Source organism: Haliotis cracherodii, unplaced genomic scaffold (assembly GCF_022045235.1).
Source record: "Haliotis cracherodii isolate W230 unplaced genomic scaffold, xgHalCrac1.p SCAF_7, whole genome shotgun sequence".
NCBI classification, from domain to species: Eukaryota; Metazoa; Mollusca; class Gastropoda; order Lepetellida; family Haliotidae; genus Haliotis; species Haliotis cracherodii.
In genome coordinates, this window is record NW_027266330.1 from 10,741,861 (window position 1) to 10,750,506 (window position 8,646).

The 8,646-nt window shown below is 44.2% G+C and overlaps 1 pseudogene; it reads left to right on the top strand.

The window, feature by feature from the left end:
* Window positions 1-4,939: 4,939 nt before the first annotated feature.
* Window positions 4,940-8,333, top strand: LOC139448662 (uncharacterized; annotated as a pseudogene).
* Window positions 8,334-8,646: the final 313 nt, after the last annotated feature.

Below are 8,646 nucleotides of genomic sequence, written 5' to 3' on the forward strand. Positions count from 1 at the left end.
GGTAGTAGGTCGAGGGCTATACATTAATGAAAAATGATTAACCAGATGGGGAAATAGATAAAAAGGTGGAACTGAGATGAGAGGGATGGAAACGTCAGGGACTTGAGACATATATGGTATTGGGGGGGGGAAATAGTTTGAATTCCAAAAGGGTGAGAAGCGACTTCAGATCAAGCCGAATAAGGTGCTGGTTATTAGATAAGAGTGGGGAAGAACGACCTAAGGTGAGGGGGGAAAGGTGTTTGACCAATGGAATATGAAAAAATGGGTAAAACCTTGACGTAAGCTGGGGGGTAAAAGACGGGGAGACCCAAGGTTCGGGAAGACTGGAGGATCCCTCTTGAGCACCATGATCTCGACCTTACTCTTGGAAACACCAGATCATACCTACAGTATTTCGGCCAGGACCGAAGCTTCGCGGCTAAAGTCCATTAGAACATCGTGACCAGAAGTTGGTGATCAATCTTGTGATTGAATAAAGCCATCGACAAAAGAAAACTCTTTCTGCTCATTGGGAGAACTACGGTAATTTATCCAAGGCCCTCGGGTACTGACATTGTACCTCTTGCACATCCCAGACTGTCAGCACCAAAGAACGAGGGGATTGCCGTAGTTCAGGTGAAGAGGTAACAACTGTTACACTCCTGTAATTAACATCAATTAACGCCTGTAGTTAAGGTGTTAAAAGTACCTTGGATACGTGGTGGACTGATGCGGGGTACGATCTTCCCTGACGACTGCTAAAAAGCATTGTCAGGTAACGTTGTGCACAAGGTGCACAAGCAAGGTAACGTTGCGCAGCGGTTGCGCAAGTAAAGTGGACTTGTGCAGAGGTTGCACAAGTAAGGTAACTGTGTACAGTATTGCACCAGTCAGATAACAACGCGGAGAAGTAGCACGGGTGAAGTACCTGTTCTTGAACAGTCACCGGGAAGGAGATCACTGGCATGGGAAGGAACGTTGCAGAATATGCACAGCCACGACCACACCGAGATCGAAGGGGGACGATTGGAGAAAGACTGAAGAGTGCCGAATCAAGAGGACGGGAGAAGTGCAAGAAATCTAAACAGAACTATAGGTGGTGACATTTTTTACATTTGACATTTGTGTGTATTGCCAAGTTCGTGGATCAAGTCGATTGGGTAAGCAGATATTGATGCATGATAGTGAACATAATTATTCATATAATTGTTGTAAAAGAGCGAGATCCTTGAATTAAGCATGCCACTTACTCCATAATATAGCGGTAAACCTATATCAGTTAAGCCAGTAAACGAGCAATGCCTAACACCAGTCCCTACTTTCAATCCGGCCTGGTCAGCATTGTTTTCATCGCCATTTGCTAGTAATAAAACAGGCCCCGATGAAATAGAGAGCACCACGACCATGAGCACAACAATCGTAGCACAACAATCGTAACGTCAATAGACACCCCTATCTCAGCCCCCAGTAACACAACCTTGGACCACCCCCCCTCTACCATTCGACAGGTCACCCTTCAACACGCCTTTAACAGGCCCTCAGCTGATGCAGACAGATATATTCACTACTCCCATCACGCGCACGGTAAATGTTCCCAGCTGTCCTGCCTTCCCCCCCCCCACCACCCCCACCAGCCTACCAGACAGATACACTGGCTCCCCCGTATAGCACCAATTCCAATCCTTCAGGGACAGGGAACCCCACTCATACGATCACAACGGCTGTTTCACTGTCCGCAGTGCCAGTGGTACCATACGATGGGCATGATCCCCTACGCTTTTGTAAGGTACATGGTTACACAGAGGAGGAAAAGCGGGAACTGTTTCCGTTATATCTAACAGCACACGCCTTGAGGAGACGTTAGCTAGGGATAATTGCTCCTGGCAGAGCCTGAAGAAATCGTTCTTACAACGTTATGCTCCCAACTCCAAAGTGATGCTAAAAAGAGCTAACAAACTCTTTGATAGGAAACAAAAACAGGCCGAACCATTCGCCGACTTTCTACAAGCAGCCCGGCATCAGGCAGCTATTATTGGCAGGAACAGTGACTTTTTTATCAGGGATCACGTTCTTAGAAATGCATGCCAAAATGTCAAAAGATTTGTGATCACTAGGCCACACTCTACCCTCGCTGAGGTGGTACAGAGCGCAGAAATCGCTGATGCAACTGACTGTCATGAAAAGAACTCACGAGTCATGCACGCTATCTATTTGTTAAGTGAACAGGTAGATGAGCTTACCACCAACTCCCAGCAAAATACAACACAACCAGTAAATGTGGTAGACCTAAGTCAATACTTGTATCATGGAACTGTTCTGGGTGAACAGTTCCTTCCAAATGACATGCTGGTTTTCTTGGGGAATTAGTCAGCAAAGAGCCAGAGTCACAGGAGACTAATCACAATTTTATTTACAAGAACAATTAACAATTTACAATTTATGCTTAAATAATAACTGAGGGTGCCACAGAGAGTCGGTACACACTCTGGGCTGTGGGAGAGAGGTCTGCTTTGTAAGAGAGTCAAACCCCTTCTCTCTGGAACAAGGCTTATATAGCCAAGGTCACCTAACATTTAGTAAGTAATAAATATAAATGTAAACAGTAAATCATCAGTGACATACTTGCACATCCTGTTCAGGATGGCAGACGGTCGATGTACACAAAAATGGGGATTAACAAATAGGATAAGCATCTAATAAATAACAGCAATTAAGTGTTTCAAGGCATATAGATGTCATGGCTCCAGGGTAATGAGCCTTTGCAATCAAATGTTCTTCAGACAATGGGTGTAGTAAATCAGTCACCTTGACAACTTCCCTCCGTTACGTGAAGCTTGGACCCCAAGCTTATATGAGTCCAAATTGATATGTGTGAGTTTTTTTCACCAACGAAAACAACCATGCAAATGTGAACAAAATCAGTTACATGAAATCCTTATGCAACAAATATATCTATGCAATGACGGTATGAAAGTGATCATCTAGCCAATTTGAATTAGTGCCAGTTTGAAAACTAACCAAGTGATCTTTGTAATGTGCAATTTCACTACAAGTTAATTACCGCTTTGCACAGATTCAATAAATATATCACTGAAGGTTCTTTGAATTCAGGAGTCTAGTTTGGCGGTGCGACTCAGCACCGAATAATGATAATGAGTAATGTCACAAAAAGCACAAATTAAACATCTCAGCAAATATTTTGCATGAAGAAATTTGAAACCAGGAGTCTAGCTTTACCGTGTGACTCAAACGGTACTTGTGGGTACTATTGCCCTTTTAAGTACAATGGGTGCTCTTCCCGTGTCTTTGACGGAGCTTGCCCAGATATTGTGGGTGCGATGCCCAAGAAAAAAAAATCCTTAATTCCGACATCAAAATTCTGAAATGCTGAATACTGCTGTGCTGTTAATTACTTAATACTGACATACAATACACATATGTGTAGGGGTGGCTTACCCTAGAATATCCCTAATCTGAATTCAAAGTCCTAGACAATACATTCAATTTTCTACCAAACTGTGCACATTAATTACTTGTAACAAATGACAAAATTGGTCGTTTAGATTTTTGAAATTATGAGTCGAGCTTAGAGGTGTGACTCGATAACCCTACAGCTTAGGTTTGTCTGGGCCCTAGCTGCAACTATATGTCTGGCGTGGCCTGGAGACATTTCAAAGATTCCCTACACAATAACTTCAAAGATCTAGCTGACTAAAGAGGTAAGTTTGGAGTATATTGCACATATACAAAACTGAATTTTGGAAAGACACATTTTGGCATTAATATACTGGCTTTGATTAAACATACCTGGTTGCACTATTCAACAGTCACACAATATATATCCTTGATTGAGTCCATGTAAGTAAACACAAATTAGTAAGTCCCAATGAGATATCTTGTACACAGTGTCCATCTTGTAGGTGCCCGTCAGGCGGTTTCTGTATTGTGCAGGGTCTGCATGAAGATGGCTGTGGTTGGGTCTCTGTGGGATAGGCGTGTATACTTCTTTTCTTAGGTCATGTGCAGGAACGACATCTTACCCTACCGATCACAGTGGCACACTTAAAACTGTCTCAGACATTTTATGTCGTTGAAGGGTTACAACAAGATGTTATACTGGGCTTGGATTTCCTAACTGACCATGTAGCTTCAATTGATTTCACTAAATGACAGGTAGTCTTACACAAGGGCCTCACAGCTACACCCTTTCTCACACCATACCCGACATTGGCAGCCCGCACGGAAAGTCAACTGACTATTCCCCCAAACGCGGAGGCTTGTTTTTCAGTACAAATTACTTCCAGAACTAATGGACTCACTGGGTTGCTGAAACCTTCTACTACTCTTGCACAAATCTATTCTATAATTGGTAGCCATTGTCTCGTATCTTTAGATGAAACGAGTGCACCCTTCCGGGTACTAAACCCCAAAAGCACAACAGTAAACATTCCCACCAGAACGGTGGTAGCAGACTTTGAAACTTTGCCTGTCAACCCAAATGAACAGGAAGAAATTAGTAAACATTTACATTGAGCCCCTGTCTCACTGGTCAAAAAGAAGGACTCGACAACAAGATTTTGCGTAGATTTTCGCCGGCTTAACGGAATCACCTCGATCGAGCATTGGCCATTAGTGAACATTGACCAATCGTTGATGTCTCTTGGAACAAGCCAAGCCAGTTATTACACGAGCTTGGATCTGATGGCAGGATATCACCAAGTCCCGATGGCCGAGAACAGTAAAATGAAGACCGCATTTATTGTGCAAGGGGAGGGGGCATATCAGTTCAAAGTCATGCCTTTTGGGCTGGTCAAGCTGCTTCTCATTCATTATATCGTCCTTGTTCTCCTCGATGTCATGGAAATCGGTCTTAAGTTATTTGGACAATCGTTTGATTTATTTCAAAACGTTCGAAGAACACTTGGACCATCTGGAGGAAGTTTTTAACAAACTCAGGATGGCAAAATTGAAACTTAAACCTTCCAAATGTCATTTTGCCCTTTCTACCATCCACTATTTGGGTCATGTCACATCTAAGGATGGTGTGGCAATGGATCCAGCCAAGGTAGACAGTGTGGTGAACTATCCCCAACCTACCAACACCAAAGCCCTCCGGTCCTTCTTGGGACTGGCAGGATATTATAGGAAATTTATCAAGGGATACGCCAACATTGTTGAACCTCTGCACTTTCTACTACGCAAGGACATCCCGTACACTTGGACCGCGGACACAGAAAAGGCTTTTACAACTCTGAAGACAGCACTGACTTCTGCGCCGGTATTGGCATACCCGGATTTCTCTTGACCTTTCATTCTGTCATGCGATGCATCAGAACAGTGTGTGGGATTTGTGTTATCACAAAAGAATGCCGACAGCAAGGAACACTCCATATCATTCGCGGGGAACAGCCTGTCCCCAACCCAAAAGAAATATTCCATCACAGAAAAGGAGTGCCTTGCTATTGTCCTGGGCCTCAAACATTTCCTAGCCTTTTTGGCGGATAGCCACTGCACAGCGATCACAGACCGTGCAGCTCTCCAATACTTAAACACAATCAAAGATGCGACGGGACGTCTAGGTCGTTGGAGCATACTACTGTCCCAGTATGATTTACACATGCCAGGCCCCAAGAACAGGAATGCAGATGCTCTCAGTCGATGCCCCTACCCTATCCGGGAAGATGACAAACAAGAAGAGCTATTTCGTATTGATGCGATCACTAACACGCCAGACGTGGCCAACACAACATGTATCCAAACAGTAGCTACGGAGGAGAACATGGAGAAATTAAGGTACCTACGTGTCCAGGAAGCTCCAACGAGCATACACATCAGGACTATCAGCAGTGGCCATATTCAAACCTCTATGGAATCTAGAAATGCTGATATTACTGTTCGTAATAACCCTACTCATCGCCCTCGCAATCTATTTCTACCGGGTACAAACCAATCCCACCTCCACACTCTGCCTAAGTTTCTCAGCGCCACATGACAACATTAGGATCAATCTTCTAAAGGTTGACGCCCCACGTATGGTCCTGGCCCTTGCCCAACCACACTATGTACCAGAAAATATCCAGATCAAACATCACTGTCTCACTTCCGAGATCCTTATCATGAGCAATGTGTCCCTGAGTAACACACTTACGGATACCCAAATTCCTCTTCCAGTAGTAGTAACGGTTCCCCGGCACGTAGCTACACGGCTGTATAATGTCCTCCAGGGTAGATACCTACTGCTTATGTATTTGGTTTAATTTAGAACCACATATCCCGTTACTTATGGACCCTCAAATTCTTCTGCCAGTCACCCGCCAACAGCCACCCCCTATAAAGACAGGTCGGGGGGAGGACTATATCCAGCGTTAAATGTTTAAATGTAATGTCTTCAAAGGCCTTATACGATAGGAATTGCCATACACCAAAATACGGTTCTCTCACAAGCCGGGATGCACTGCTCACCAACACAACCTCACCTTACAATAATATAGGACAACATATATTACATATTCATATTGACACATAACAAACACACAGTTACACCTTTATATGGACACATATAATGCACACAATGGAGGGGTCACTCCATTCCAGACATAAGCAAGTCTCGGGTAACCAGTATTTAAAACGCCCCTGGTCGGTGTTCCATTAGTCACTGCTATTCAGTTCAACAGGAGTGTTACTCCCGGAACTTCGAATCAATGCGATCGAGATATATTTACGTCTAGACAGTATAATTCGGTGTTCATTACAGTCACTGCTATTCAGTTCAACAGGAGTGTTACTCCCGGAACTTCGAATCCATGTGATCGAGATATATTTACGTCTAGACAGTATAATTCGATGTTCATTACAGTCACTGCTATTCAGTTCAACAGGAGTGTTACTCGCGGGACTTCGAATCCATGCAATCAATATATCAGTACACCTAGACGGTATAAGTCAGTATTTTTTTTTATCTACAGCCAATTACTATTAAGTTCGACAGGGGTGTTACCCCTGGAACTGAGACTATCTGTTATACAGTTGACCTACATGCGAAAATACCTACTCCCCTGTTGCCATTCCAGGGAAAATCTGGCGGAAATTATGCCATCTCTCCCTCGTTCTAAAATGTTTAGCAGGATATATTTTCAATATTGGTGAACGCTGGGGCACAACCCATCTCGCTAATGGGAAATACAAAACATATAAGCGCCTGCGCTTCACCTTACGTCCCCCGATACTTTTTACCCCCAGCCCCCCTGATTTGGCTGAACGCATAGGATGGGCCCTCACCCTAGCGACATACCCAACCTCCCTGACGGATTTCTTCCACGGCGGATATAGGGGTGGCCATACTTTTAATGTACGGCTTATACTTCGATCTACCAGTCCTGGTAGACCTGGGGGTCAAGACAGCCTTTTGCACGTTAGACTTGGCAATCCTTTTCCAGCTAACGCAGCTTCAGACGGACATGGGGGCCCACTTGCAAGCTTCTGAGGAGTTGTTCTGGCAGCTGCTGGACATTTCCAGAACCGTGATTGGGTATACACTGTCCAAACCGAATGCACCAAAAACTGTGGGAAGTCTAAGATTCGCAAGGGCCAGGTTCCCATGCTGGGGAACACAATACGAATTGGCGCTCATGTTAAAAAGTTGCGCCCTTTGTATGGGTGAAATATTTCTGCTGACGGATTCAAGGACCAATTTTCCCACCAATAACATTTTGTAAATGGTGCCGTCTGCAGCATGCGGAATGTGCTGTCGCTCTTTTGAAACTGTCCGGTATATCCTACCGAACAGTAAGGCCTGACGGCGCGGCACCAGACCCCTGACGATTTATAGACTTACACCTTTCCCCTAAAGTTCATATGAACACAGCTTTGACACAAGGAGGGATGTGGGAGAGTCGCTTCCCCCAACCGTTAAACCTTAATTTCAATTTAGACCAGTGCTCGGTTTGTCGAGTACCATTTGGACTTAATTGCGGGGAGGTGTCGGATGCAATTCCCCCTATCCTGACACACAATCCAGCCCTCAGTCCACCTCAACATCCACTAAATAGATTTGACGTCAGGTCGTTTATTAACTATTTCAAGCCAACGTCGGTGCAAGAACGACCACGGCAACTGGTCCGGTTGTATTTGGGCCGGGCATCCCCCCAATTGCACCCTCGAGGGCGGCAACAGACGTGACAAGGCGCCTAGTAATTCCGCTGCAAATGAGTTTTATGGAAACGAGAGCGGCACAAATACGCCTGTTTTACCCTCCCCAAAGTTCCACGTTTTGGGACATGTTCCAGTGGAATGGCGGGGACAGTGAACCCGTCACCAGAAACACATATGACACGGACCAGGACGCAAATTAAATGCGAATCACTAATGACCAGTTCGGTCGAATCAGGGAACTAAATATGAATAATAGTAAAAATAAGTCTAAATTGCGACTAAAGTACTCGTTCAAGAGGAGTCCCACGTATCTACAAGGTGGCCATCAAGACCTTACAAACAATATATATGGTACTGTTAGTTATTTTACGAATTCTTATAGTAGAAATATTGTTAGTACATTTGAAGTGATACTTGTATTAGAGTTTGTTACAGGCGAATTAGTATTAGTATGAATAGTGTTATGACTTGTTATTATAGAAGTAATATGTAGAGTTGTAGTTACATTGAGTG